This window comes from Macrobrachium rosenbergii, chromosome 26, assembly GCF_040412425.1.
Source record: "Macrobrachium rosenbergii isolate ZJJX-2024 chromosome 26, ASM4041242v1, whole genome shotgun sequence".
Lineage (NCBI taxonomy): Eukaryota > Metazoa > Arthropoda > Malacostraca > Decapoda > Palaemonidae > Macrobrachium > Macrobrachium rosenbergii.
Genome location: NC_089766.1, coordinates 18,861,630 through 18,873,811, shown reverse-complemented (window position 1 = coordinate 18,873,811; position 12,182 = coordinate 18,861,630). Strand labels below are relative to the sequence as shown.

The window sequence follows — 12,182 nt, the reverse complement described above, 5'->3', positions numbered from 1 at the left end:
CTCTCTCTCTCTCTCTCTCTCTCTCTCTCTCTCTCTCTCTCTCTCTCTCTCTCTCTCTCTGTGTCTTGAGTGCACCATCTTCTAGAGTTGCCACCCGCTCTCTCTCTCTCTCTCTCTCTCTCTCTCTCTCTCTCTCTCTCTCTCTCTCTCTCTCTCTCTCTCTCTCTCTCTGTTGTTTATGCTCATGGGATGTCTTGTCTTTTGGTCGACAGATTGAATACCCAAAGACAAGAAATCCCATGATCATGAACAACACAGAGAGAGAGAGAGAGGAACTATTCTGTATAGGCGATCTCCCATCTTAGCTAATCCTTGGAGGATCTCCTCCGTGGAGAGTAGAAGACCTCACGATTGCCTGTATTTCTCTACAAGGGCCCATTACATCGTCTAATTGGTCTTATATAGTGACATACCCCTCTGTCTTCTCGGGGATGATGACCTAGATATTGTGCCCCTAATCATTAGACTGCAGGGTTTTCAGTGACAGCATGGCTTGCACAGTACCTGTCATCTGATCATATTCTCAAGATTTGTTCAGATATTTACCGACGAAAAACCGTCAGGGTTTGACATATATTTCCATTCATTATCTAAGTGGCTATTCAGTGCCTCGTCTATGATTCGTTGCGACTGTATGAGATATAATCAGGCTTTTGATGGAGTATGTGTCAAACTAACTTCCCCCTCAAGAATATAACGATTGACCATCTCGGTTTGATTGCCAAAAATAATGGTAGTGGTTCCTATGGCCGTTCAGATTGAGCAGGTAACCCAGGTAAAGGGACTTGAAAATGAATTTTTTAATCTTGCCTTATTTCGCCGTATATGTGACCTCGACAGATAGGATGGAAAATAGTTTTGTGTGCATAGGATTACAACATTGAGCTAATCCATTGCCTCTGTGTCGTGGTCTTGAGTATTGGAATGTAATTAAGTGCTTGAAGTGCACTTGCCCACTCTTCGGATAAAACTGCCCATCTTAATTGAGGTACTGATTCAGTCAAGCATCAGGTATGAAATTAACATGTCTTTTAACAGCTTGTATATTAAAGCTCCAGTGTACTGAATTTTTACACGTTTTCCATGATATGTTGGAAATAAGCCCCTGTAATTCAACCAATCAGAGTGTCGGTTCCTCCTCTTATTTTGACAAGGAGTATCACGGATAGTTCTGATTCGTCAAAAGGCTGTTAAAGGCTGCCTGAACTTCAGCAGTGGACTGGAAAACCAGTGCAGTGCTGACTTGTGACTGTGTTTTCGTCCGTTCTGGATTTCTCAGCAATATCTGTGGGATTTTTCCAAGTTTTTGTGAAAAAAGGTACGTTTTGTTGTGGTTTGGGTGCATCCATTGAACGACGTTGCTAGTTTCAATCTAGATTGATAAATTTACGCAGCTGAAAGCTATCTAGAGAAAAGGTTATATGGCCGACCAGTTTCTAGTAGAGAAACTGGACTTGAGTTCCGGTGATATTGCGTATAGGAAAATTATTATTGATTTATGGAATAACATTTCCTGAAAGAGGCCGATCAGAGTGACTAGGCAGTAGGATGAAAACCCCGGGTTTTAATTTATATCCATATAGGACTTTCATAGGTCCTCATTTAGCCTAACAAGAAGTGACTATTATGCGATATCAATTGATGGTATGGCTATGGCTGGCACGATTCCCCCAGACTGTATGTTCTGGAATGAAGGATATTAGCCTTGTATTCCTGGCAGTCGGGTCTTGGGTGAAGAAAACCGATATTGTTTTCCAAACTTTATGTTCTGGAATGAAGGAAATTAGCCTTGTATTCCCGACAGTCGGGTCTCGAGTGAGGAAAACCGATATGGTTTTCCCGACTTCGTTGAAGTAGATATTAAAATGTTCATTATATACGGACGGTGGGATATATGGTAATTCCATTATGGGTGTTGTTAATGTACCTTGTCTGAAATTTTTGAATGTTTTTGTCATGGGTTTTGACAGAAAGGTACAACGAAGATCTCGGTTGTAACAGGTTTCCTCAGTAAACCTTTGGTGAAAGTTCGTTTCCGGTCCGAACTCCAATTCCACATGAGGGCTAGTACTAACCACGGTGAAACAGTGATTCATCTACACAGTTTCGAGGTGTTTATTACTAGCCCCTGGGGGTCAAATGTATTTTGCCATGTTTAGTACTAGACCCCTGGGGATCAAATGTATTTTGCTGTGTTTAGTACTAGCCCCTGGGGGGTGAAATGTATTTCGCTGTGTTAACCCCTGGGGGATCAAATGTATTTTGCCATGTTTAGTACTAGCCCCGGGGTGGGGGGTGAAATGTATTTTGCCTTGTTAACCCCTGGGGGATCAAATGTATTTTGCCATGTTTAGTACTAGCCCCTGGGTATCAAATGTATTTCGCCGTGTTTAGCTCCTGGGGATCAAATGTACTATGCTGTGTTTAGTACTAGCCCCTGGGGGATCAAATGTATTTCCGGTGTTTAGCTTCTGGGGATCAAATGTACTATGCCATGTTTAGTACTAGACCGTGGAGGATCAAATGTATTTTGCCGTGTTTAATACTAGCCCCTGGGGGTCAAATGTATTTTTCCGTGTTTAGTACTAGCCCTGGGGGGTCAAATGTATTTTGCCGTGTTAACCTCCTTGGGGGATCAAATGTGTTTTACCATGTTTAGTACTAGCCCCTTGGGGTCAAATGTATTTGACTGTGTTTATCCCCTGGGGATCAAATGTATTTTGCCGTGTTTAGTACTAGGCCCTGGGGGATCAAATATAATTCTCCATGTTTAGTACTAGCCCCTTGAGGATCAAATGTATTTCGCCGTGTTTATTACGAGACCCTGGGGGTGTCGATGTATATCGCCGTGTTTAGTACTAGGCCCTGGGGTGGAGTCAAATATATTTCGCCATGTTTAGTACTAGCCCCTGCGGGGGTCAAATGTATTTTGTTGTGTTTAGTAGTAGCCCCTGGGGTTGTCAGATGTTTCGCCATATTTAGTACTAGCCCCTTGGGGTCAAATGTATTTCACTGTGTTTAACCCCTGGGGATCAAAATTTGTATTTTGCCGTGTTTAGTACTAGGCCCTGGGGGATCGAATGTATTTTGCCATGTTTAGTACTAGCCCCTTGGGGATCAAATGTATTTCGCCGTGTTTAGTACAAGCCTCTGGGGGTGTCGATGTGTTTCGTCATGTTTAGTACTAGGCCCTGGGGTGGGGTCAAATATATTTCGCCATGTTTAGTACTAGCCCCTGTGGGGGTCAAATGTATTTTGCTGTGTTTAGTAGTAGCCCCTTGGGGGGTCAAATGTATTTTGCCATGCTTAGCACTAGCCCTTTGGGGTCAAATGTATTTCACCGTGTTTAGCCCTGGGGATCAAATGTAATTTGCCGTGTTTAGTACTATCCTTGGGGATCAAATGTATTTCACTGTGTTTAGTACTAGCCCCTTGGGGGTCAAATGTCCTTTTAAATGTCCCTAAGTGCATTGCACAAAATTGAAACCCAGAAAAAATCCTCAATTATTTACATATATTTTGTTTTTTTATTGTGATAAATATTAGTTTGCAAGAATTATGTATATAGAATATTTTTTTTTCATTTACGAAGATTCGAAAGATGTAATAAAAAATCGAGTAGGAATGTTCAGACTGGAAACGGGCATTATCCAAAGTTTTTACAAGGCGATGGTGCGATAGTGATGAACGCGATGGTGTCCCAGGTAGGTATATTGTAGGTTTTCTCGAGAGGGGCGACTGGAAAGCACATTCTCCTTTTTCCGATCCATGAATTATGTCATGAAATTCAATAACACAAAGGGTGTTAGTGTCGTCAGTGCACCTCATGCGGTGCAGTGTAGGCATTACTTAAGGTACTTAGAAGCGTCCTTCGGCCCCTAGCTGCAGTCCCTTTCATTCGTTTTACTGTACCTCTGATCATATTCTCTTCCATCTTACTTTCCACCCTCTCCTAGTAATTGATCCATAAACAACTGCAAGGGTTTCGTCCTGTTACACCTTTCAAACCTTTTTACTGTCAATATCCGTTTCAGCGCAGAATAACCTCATAGGTCCCAGTGCCTGGACTTTGGCCTAATTTCTATATTCTTCTTCTTCTATTCTTCTATAAAAGTCAATAAGTGGAACTGGATACAGTACATTACACAATCCATGAAATAGCCAAAGTCCATATTCTGTAGTTAAAAGCCAATGGCAAAAAAAGATATCAAGTGATTCATTGAAACGAAAATTACATTAATATTTGCGTGCTGTTTAATTATAATTCCTCTCTTCAACCCCTGACTGAAATTCTGGCCAAGCCTATTTACTGTATCTTTGATGCAATAAAACTTTTTAGTTTTCTTACAAGAAAATTATTGTGCTGGCTTTGTCTGTCCGTCCGCAGTTTATTCTATCTCACTCTTTTTTGGCTGCACGTTTTTCTGTTCGCCCTCAAATCTTAAAAACTACTGAGGCTAGAGGGCTGCAAATTGGTATGTTGATTATCTACCCTCCAGTCGCCAAACATACCACATTGCAGCCCTCTATCCTCAATAGTTTTTATTTTATTTAAGGTTAAAGTTAGCCATGATCGTGCTTCTGGCAACGCAACAACACAGGCCACCACGGCCGGCCGAGAGTTTCATAGGCCGCGGCTCATATAGCATTATACTGAGACCACCGAAAGATAGATAAATTTTCGGTGGCCTTGATTTTAAGTTGTACAGAAAACTCGACTGGTCCGAAGAAACTTCGCCACATTTTTTACTTGCTTATTGTAATGCCGAGAAATATGAAGTTTAAAGTCTTAAGGATAGTTTAGTTACGGGTTGAATACCGTATTATTTCAAAGCCAGATTTATTCTGAAGAGGGTAATGGCAAACATTTGTATTAAGTATATTGTATAAACGTTCCTTCTTCAATGTTTTTTGCTTATATTTATTTTAGTAACTAGCTAACATAAGGTAAATCATATCGGCGTCACAATTAGCGTTCTGTTCGTTGCTTGCTGCAAGAACGAGCGTGTCTGAATTGGACAGTGTCAGAAGTGTTAAGATCAAAATGGATTCTATTTTTTTTTTTTTTCTTGCACGAACGTTGTATATTGTCATTCAAAATACCACCCATTCCCCTCCTGTCATCTTCCACCTCCCCCTCACCTTCCCTCCTCCTCCTCCCCCTCCAAAGTACACGACCTTCCTTCGCACGGGAAGGAAGTTGGATGGATTTAAAAAGCTTAGGTAAGACAGAAGACGAGACGAACTTATTGAATGACTAAGTCTCTCTCTCTCTCTCTCTCTCTCTCTCTCTCTCTCTCTCTCTCTCTCTCTCTCTCTCTCTCTCTCTCTTTGTGGTTCAAGGGTGGCTGTTCCCACAATTAATGTTTCCTTCATGACGCTGTTTTTAGACTTTTCGTGTACATCTTAATTCCTTTCATTCTCACTGCCGTGATCGTCCATCCATACTCCAGTCTCTCGTTTTAGCAAATCTTTTTATTTGTTATTTTTCCTTTATTTATTCCCTCTGTATTTATTTCCACTTATTTACTGTCCATAGCAGTGGATATCAACAGGACAGTCTATTAAGATAGCGAGTTGTATCCCAGTTACATGGTATGTACGTTTAGTTGTTCCATTTTTATTCTGCCTGAACATTTCAAAATAGCTGCTGGAGACTTCAATAGTAAGAGAGAAAAGTAGTTATCTGCGTGTCTTACTGGCAGAATACAGAATCTTACTGTATAGTATTTTATGAATGAATCGAGCCTCCGTTTTTTATTTCGTGAACTGAATAAAATACCCAGATGGAATTATAAGTTACTTTTGAGTGATGGAAGCTCCCGAATGAGAAGAGATATCTGCCAAATAAGAATTGCCATTATGCACAAACTGAACCTGTCAACTAGCCCCTACCTAGTTCCAAATTGGTTTACCAGAAGGAAGTGTTTCTTCTCTCTCTCTCTCTCTCTCTCTCTCTCTCTCTCTCTCTCTCTCTCTCTCTCTCTCTCTCTCTCTCTCTCTCTCAAGGAACATTTCACGCCTATATGTTTCGTAAGTTATAATGCACCTGTTAATGTATGGATTGCATTCCTTGTTAAAATTTGACCAATTAGACCTGCCGGAAGCCTTCATACTTAACTCTCTCTCTCTCTCTCTCTCTCTCTCTCTCTCTCTCTCTCTCTCTCTCTCTCTCTCTCTCTCCTGTCCTGAATGTATCATCATCTAGAGTTTCCACCTGCTCTCTCTCTCTCTCTCTCTCTCTCTCTCTCTCTCTCTCTCTCTGTCCTGAGTGCACTTTCTTCCAAAGCGACCATCTGGTCTATATCTTTATTTATCTCTCTCTCTCTCTCTCTCTCTCTCTCTCTCTCTCTCTCTCTCTCTCTCTCTCTCTCTCTCTCTCTCTGAGTGCACTTTCCTCTAGAATTGCCACCCTCTCTCTCTCTCTCTCTCTCTCTCTCTCTCTCTCTCTCTCTCTCTCTCTCTCTCTCTCTCTCTCTCCTGTCCTGAGTGCACTTTCTTCCAGAGCGACCATCTGCTCTATATCTTTATTTATACTCTCTCTCTCTCTCTCTCTCTCTCTCTCTCTCTCTCTCTCTCTCTCTCTCTTTTGAGTGCACCTTCCAGAGTTGCCACCCGTTCTGTATTTTTATTTATCCAGTGTTCCATTACTTTTACTTATGTAATATTTCCAATATTTCCCGGCCGTTCCATCTGGTCTTCATCCTCATCCTGCCAAATCTGCTACGTTTCTGATTGGAAAATGAGGAGGATTAGACGAACAGAGCATCCTTTCTCTTTATGATACTCTTGGTATTTTACTTAAATTTTCATTTATTGAATATTTTGTTAATTTATCTATTTTTCCAATGACTGATCTCTCTCTGTATTTCCCTTTTACCTTCTGTTGCTTCTTTCAAATGAACACCGTATTCGATGGTAGCTGGAATTTCAAGTCATTGGCTCCTGTGGTGGGCTTGTTCCACATGAAGAGGGTTCACCTTCTGAATAATAATAATAATAATAATAATAATAATAATAATAATAATAATAATAATAATAATAATAATAATAATAATGATAATGAGATTTGGGTTGAAGTTTCTTGTGTTACCACAGGACCAATTTGATATCGGCATATGTCCATACAATCGATTAGCAGGAAGGAATTGTCTGGGGCGTGGAGGTAAGCCACGAAGTATTCGGCGTTCAAGATTGGATGACCTTAAACTCTGGGAATTGAAGAATAGGCCCATAATGCACTGGAGGTTAGCAAGCTGCTGTAGTAGTCTTGTTGAGGACCTCTGCTCTCTGTCACCCAACAGAGACGTACACCCGTTGAAAGGGATATTGTGTATAACATTTCATCCTCCCTTGTGTGGGATTTATAATTTTCCCACTGGACCAAGTGTGTGTGATTTTATAACGAGAAATGTTTGGACAGAGCTTCATTGGCATCTCTGGGTTTTGTTTTGGAAATGACAAGAAGTTGGACAGTTTAGTTCAAAGACAACTCATTCCATCTTGAGCTGTTTTTTAGCGTGTTTTCAATCAAGGAGTTTTATATCTTGCGCAGGTGGTGATGGCCTGCTACCCCAGTAGTTTTTCTGAGACTTGGCTAAGTGTTCAGGGCAGTCTTTTGTATGTTGTTGATTACTTCAACAGTCTTTTTTGGGATTATATTTTACGTACTGGAGTTGGCGAGGTGACGTACTGTAGATATTCATTTGCTTATGTTGAATAATAAATCATTCCTTACGGTACTCGTCCTTGTTGCCTCTTAGCTGATTTGAATACACGCTGTAAAAACAGTTTACATCATGTTTTTGCCTTGATAGTGGTCCCTCATATCACTGAATTCAACTCGAGACAGTCTTTCAATTCAGGGCGCTTTTACCAGCTGATGGTCCGCTTACTACCGAATGACTGTGAGGAGGACTGTTGTCAAGAGAACATTCTCAAATTCTTTGTAAGAGGATGGTGGAGCATGGTAACAGTTGCTCGTACCTGGAGAGTCTGTCCTTGCAGGATATATTTGTTTATGTTAGCTGTACCCAGGTGTGCAAGAAAGCTGCTGTTTGATCTTGTTTCGTGGTTTCACGTTGTTTCACTTTGTTTGGTTTTCTGTACAGCCTTCCACAGGGATAATTATCTCTGGCGGGCCCTTGTACTTTTTCAAAATAAGGTGCTTCTTATATATATATTCTGATTGTCTTTCAGTGTTTTCTCGTCAGTATCGTAGCTCCTGCAGAATAGGAAAGTCTGTAGTTCTTTTTAAATTTGCTTTCTTGTATTAAATTGCATAGAAGATTATTAGTCAAAGCCGTGATCCGTATGATAATAGATAGATAGATAGATAGATAGATAGATAGATAGATAGATAGATAGATAGATAGATAGATAGATAGATAGATAGATAGATTTACTGACCACAAAATTACGACTTTCATAATAACAAAGATTCAGAATGACAGTATTTCCATATCTCACAAAAGATCATTTTTGGGGTCCAGTCAGTATCAAAATATCATATATCATACACATCTCTGTAAAACGGGGAATCAGAGAAGATAACAAAATAAATTAAAAAATGACAGCTCTCAGGTACATCGTTAATATCACTTATATTATAAAATCCATGACAACAGTAGTTTATTTGCTTCAGTTTACTCTAGATCACTGGTTCTTCACCTTTTTCAGTGCCCAGGTTTAAGGTTTCGACCCCATGGGGGTACAGGCACCCTATGTTAAGAACAATTGCCCTAGATTCACTCAATTCACAAGTGCATTTGAACGATGAGCATCCGTAAAATCCTGCTTGCATTGTTTCTATGTAATTGGTCTCGCAAGACAAGGATGTTCCAGGTCGGATTCTGATTATTTTGATGACCTTCTATGCAAGATCTTGCAATTGGTAATCTCTCGTGACTGGGCAGTGTGTCAGCCAACTGACTGTGGATTGGGAAACCCCTCACGACAGGGGATGCAACCGATTACCGAGACCTTTCCTGAAAAAAAGAGGACGCCATGTCTTAAAAAACTAACCATAGAATTTTCTTGAAAATAATCTTGTTTCCTACACCTACATTTTGTTTCTCACACCCAAGTTACTCCAGAGGTACTAATCTAACCTAACCTAACCCAATCTAGCTTAACCTAACCTAACGAGACAGAGACATGGGGTGCGGGCGGGGGTGGAGGGGAAGAGTGGGAGAACGGGAGAGGAGCCATCCTCCTGCGAAAGAGGTTGGAAACAGGACCCTCTGGTGATGATGTGAGGACACAGAGTAAAGTTGAGATACTGAGGCCAAATGGGAAACAGGAAGGAAGATGTTTTATAGAGGTTCCTTCAGTGACCTCCTTTGAGGAAGTTAAAAGTTGAAGGGTTTAACCTAACTGTTAAATTTCAGGGTTTTGTCAAGAATGCAGATGAATTTTTTTTTTATTACTTTAAATGAATTTATCATATCCAGCGTTTTTCCTCATTCCTTATCATATGTAACTCTGGGCTTGTAATGCAATTTTCTTGCTTGAAACACGTAAAGATGTCTTGAATATTCTTTCAGAAAAGACTCAATTAGGTCAGTGGGAATTATTTTAAGATGAGAAAGGCTACCATAGAATCTTGCCTTAGGTGGAGAATCCATAATTATATATTCAACTGGAAGAACTGTCTATGCAGTTATATTTTGTCAAAAACCCTGAAATGAGTAGATCTTCCTTCACTGGTTCATTAGTTTTAATATTAATATCTACTAATATATTGCTCGTGCAAAAGTACTGTTTAAGAAACCAGATACCTTAATTTGCATGGAACGGGTCCTCTGGCGTATATTATTACTTTTAACAGGATTTAAGACAAAGGTCCCTGTTAATTCAGTCTGTATATGATTACACAAGTAAAAACATTATTTCACATATCAAAAGATAGTGTCCTTTTAGAATATTCTAATTGAATTTGCTGAATTACGCAGAAGATATGGTTCTTAGCATCTCGTGATATCCAAAATTCAAAAAAAAAATAGTTTGTAGAACATTGGTCTTTCCATGTATTGAGTTTGGAAGCAAGTGTATGATATTTTCTTTCTCTTTCAGTTAAGGCCTTCCTGAGAACCTGGGATTTGGTGATGACACAAGAGATATTGTCATCGTAGCAAAGTGCCTTTGGCTATTTGATAACAAACAGGAACTCTAGAGTGGCGTGAAGGATGTACAAAGAAACTTCAGGAAGAAGTTTTACTCCAGCATGGTAAGTTGTGTACAAGATAGTTGTATTAATTTTCTGGTACCTGTTCCCAGCATTTAGCTGTATTCATTTTCTGGTACCTGTTCGCAGCATTCAGTTGTATTCATTTTCTGGTAAGCATTTAGTTGTATTCATTTTCTGGTACCTGTTCCAGCATTTATTGTATTCATTTTCTGGTACCTGTTCGCAGCATTCAGTTGTATTCATTTTCTGGTACCTGTTTCAGCATATAGTTGAATTCATTTTCTGGTACCTGTTCCAGCATATAGTTGAATTCATTTTCTGGTACCTGTTCCAGTTGCATTCATTTTCTGGTACCTGTTCAGTATATTCTGATAAAAGTGCCATTATTTTGAGGCATCATATGGCATGATTACAAAGAATTACTTGTACAGTTAAAATAATTATTATTTAAAACTAGTATTTCAGAAAGTACACTGATCTTTTATTTCAAAATGTTTGTTTATACCTAGGTGCATTCATTTTCTGGTACCTGTTCAGCATTTTCTGATAAAAGTGGCACTTAACACAATTGCAAGGAATTACTTACACAATTAAAATTTTCTTGTTTAAAACTAGGGTTTTATAAGGTAAATGATCATTTATTTCAAAATTCTTGTAGAGTCATTAGAATGTGACACACATTTATTGTTTGTGGAACTACCACCTTCTTACAAAAGCACGAACCTAGACGAGAGAATTAAGCCTTTATATCGTGATAGGTTTAACCAGAGTCCCTCCCTTCCTCAAATAAACATAAGAATGTTGCGAAGTTCTTTCAATTTTCAGGTTAACGATCCTCAACGGACAGACTTAAAATCCCTTCACTTCTGTGGAAGATAATTATTATACAATAACTGGTATATCAAGTTCCCATCCTTGGATGAATGTTGGTGCCTCACAAAATAATAATCCAAGTAAGTGGTCATAATATCTGCATATGATTTATCCCTATTGTAGACACTATCGTGTTTATAATAGAACAATTGAATTGTGCTGTTTTTCCGAGTCTTCCTTTCACCTTTTAACCTCTGTAGATGTCGCAAAAGTGGATGGTGATGGTGTATGCAGGTAAAATCTTTTAATAATAATAGGACTAATTTATATTTAAAGAGAAACTCTTATTGCCTAACACGCCTTAGAGCAGTATAATTTGCCTGAAACATCGAAGTTTAAAACAACAGAATTCGTGTTTTCTAGGTATTGAATGACTCTTTAGTGGATATTTTCGTAGTTTTGTTTTCCAAAAAACACTGGAAAGGACATCTCTTCATTTGGGCACAATTTTAGACATTTTACCAAGCTTATTACTTTAGGATCAAAGTTCCGCACTGAGTCTCAATTATGCAGATTTTAAGTAAGAACTCTCTTCAGAAAGAAGCATTGTAACTTAGATAGTTCCACTGACGTTTAAATTCACCTTGCCAAAGAGAGTTGTAGTTTGGAAACTTTAGACCAAAACTATAATATAAACCATTTGTCTCCTACCAAGCCTTGGTTGCAGTGAAAGCCAAGAAGGATTCATAAAGGCTCATCAAATACTCATTGATCTGGTGCAAAATTGTCGAAAGCCAATTCAAATCAGGGAAGAAGGTAGTGCAAAGTCTAAGGTCTTAAGTGGCTTTAGTGCGTCCATGATGACATTAGTGGCGCAGAGTTATTTTATATTTTACCAAAGCAGTTATCAAAAATAGGCAAATGAAATAGGAAAAGACCCTAATGACAAATTACTGACTCGTTACTGCTTTCTGCCGACGTCTCCTGAATTCAAGCGTATTGGTTTTATTTTCTATTCCCTCATATTGGTTTATTCATCACTATAACTTGTCTGTGTGAAGGCTGATTTCTCTTTGGAGCCCTCATGGGTTTATTGTTGTCTGTTGACTTTGTCCATAAGGGGGTTTCAGCTGAAGATTTCAAGAAAGCAAGAAAGACAGACAGTTCTATGAATAAGGAA

The 12,182-nt window shown here is 39.2% G+C and overlaps 1 long non-coding RNA gene across 1 annotated transcript; it reads left to right on the top strand.

Moving 5' to 3' along the window:
• The first annotated feature begins 1,183 nt into the window (after positions 1-1,183).
• Positions 1,184-11,135, top strand: LOC136852737 (uncharacterized). The gene is made up of 3 exons (XR_010857230.1): positions 1,184-1,318; positions 10,075-10,228; positions 11,015-11,135. It is a non-coding gene; the product is annotated as an uncharacterized lncRNA (long non-coding RNA).
• The last annotated feature ends 1,047 nt before the right edge of the window (positions 11,136-12,182 follow it).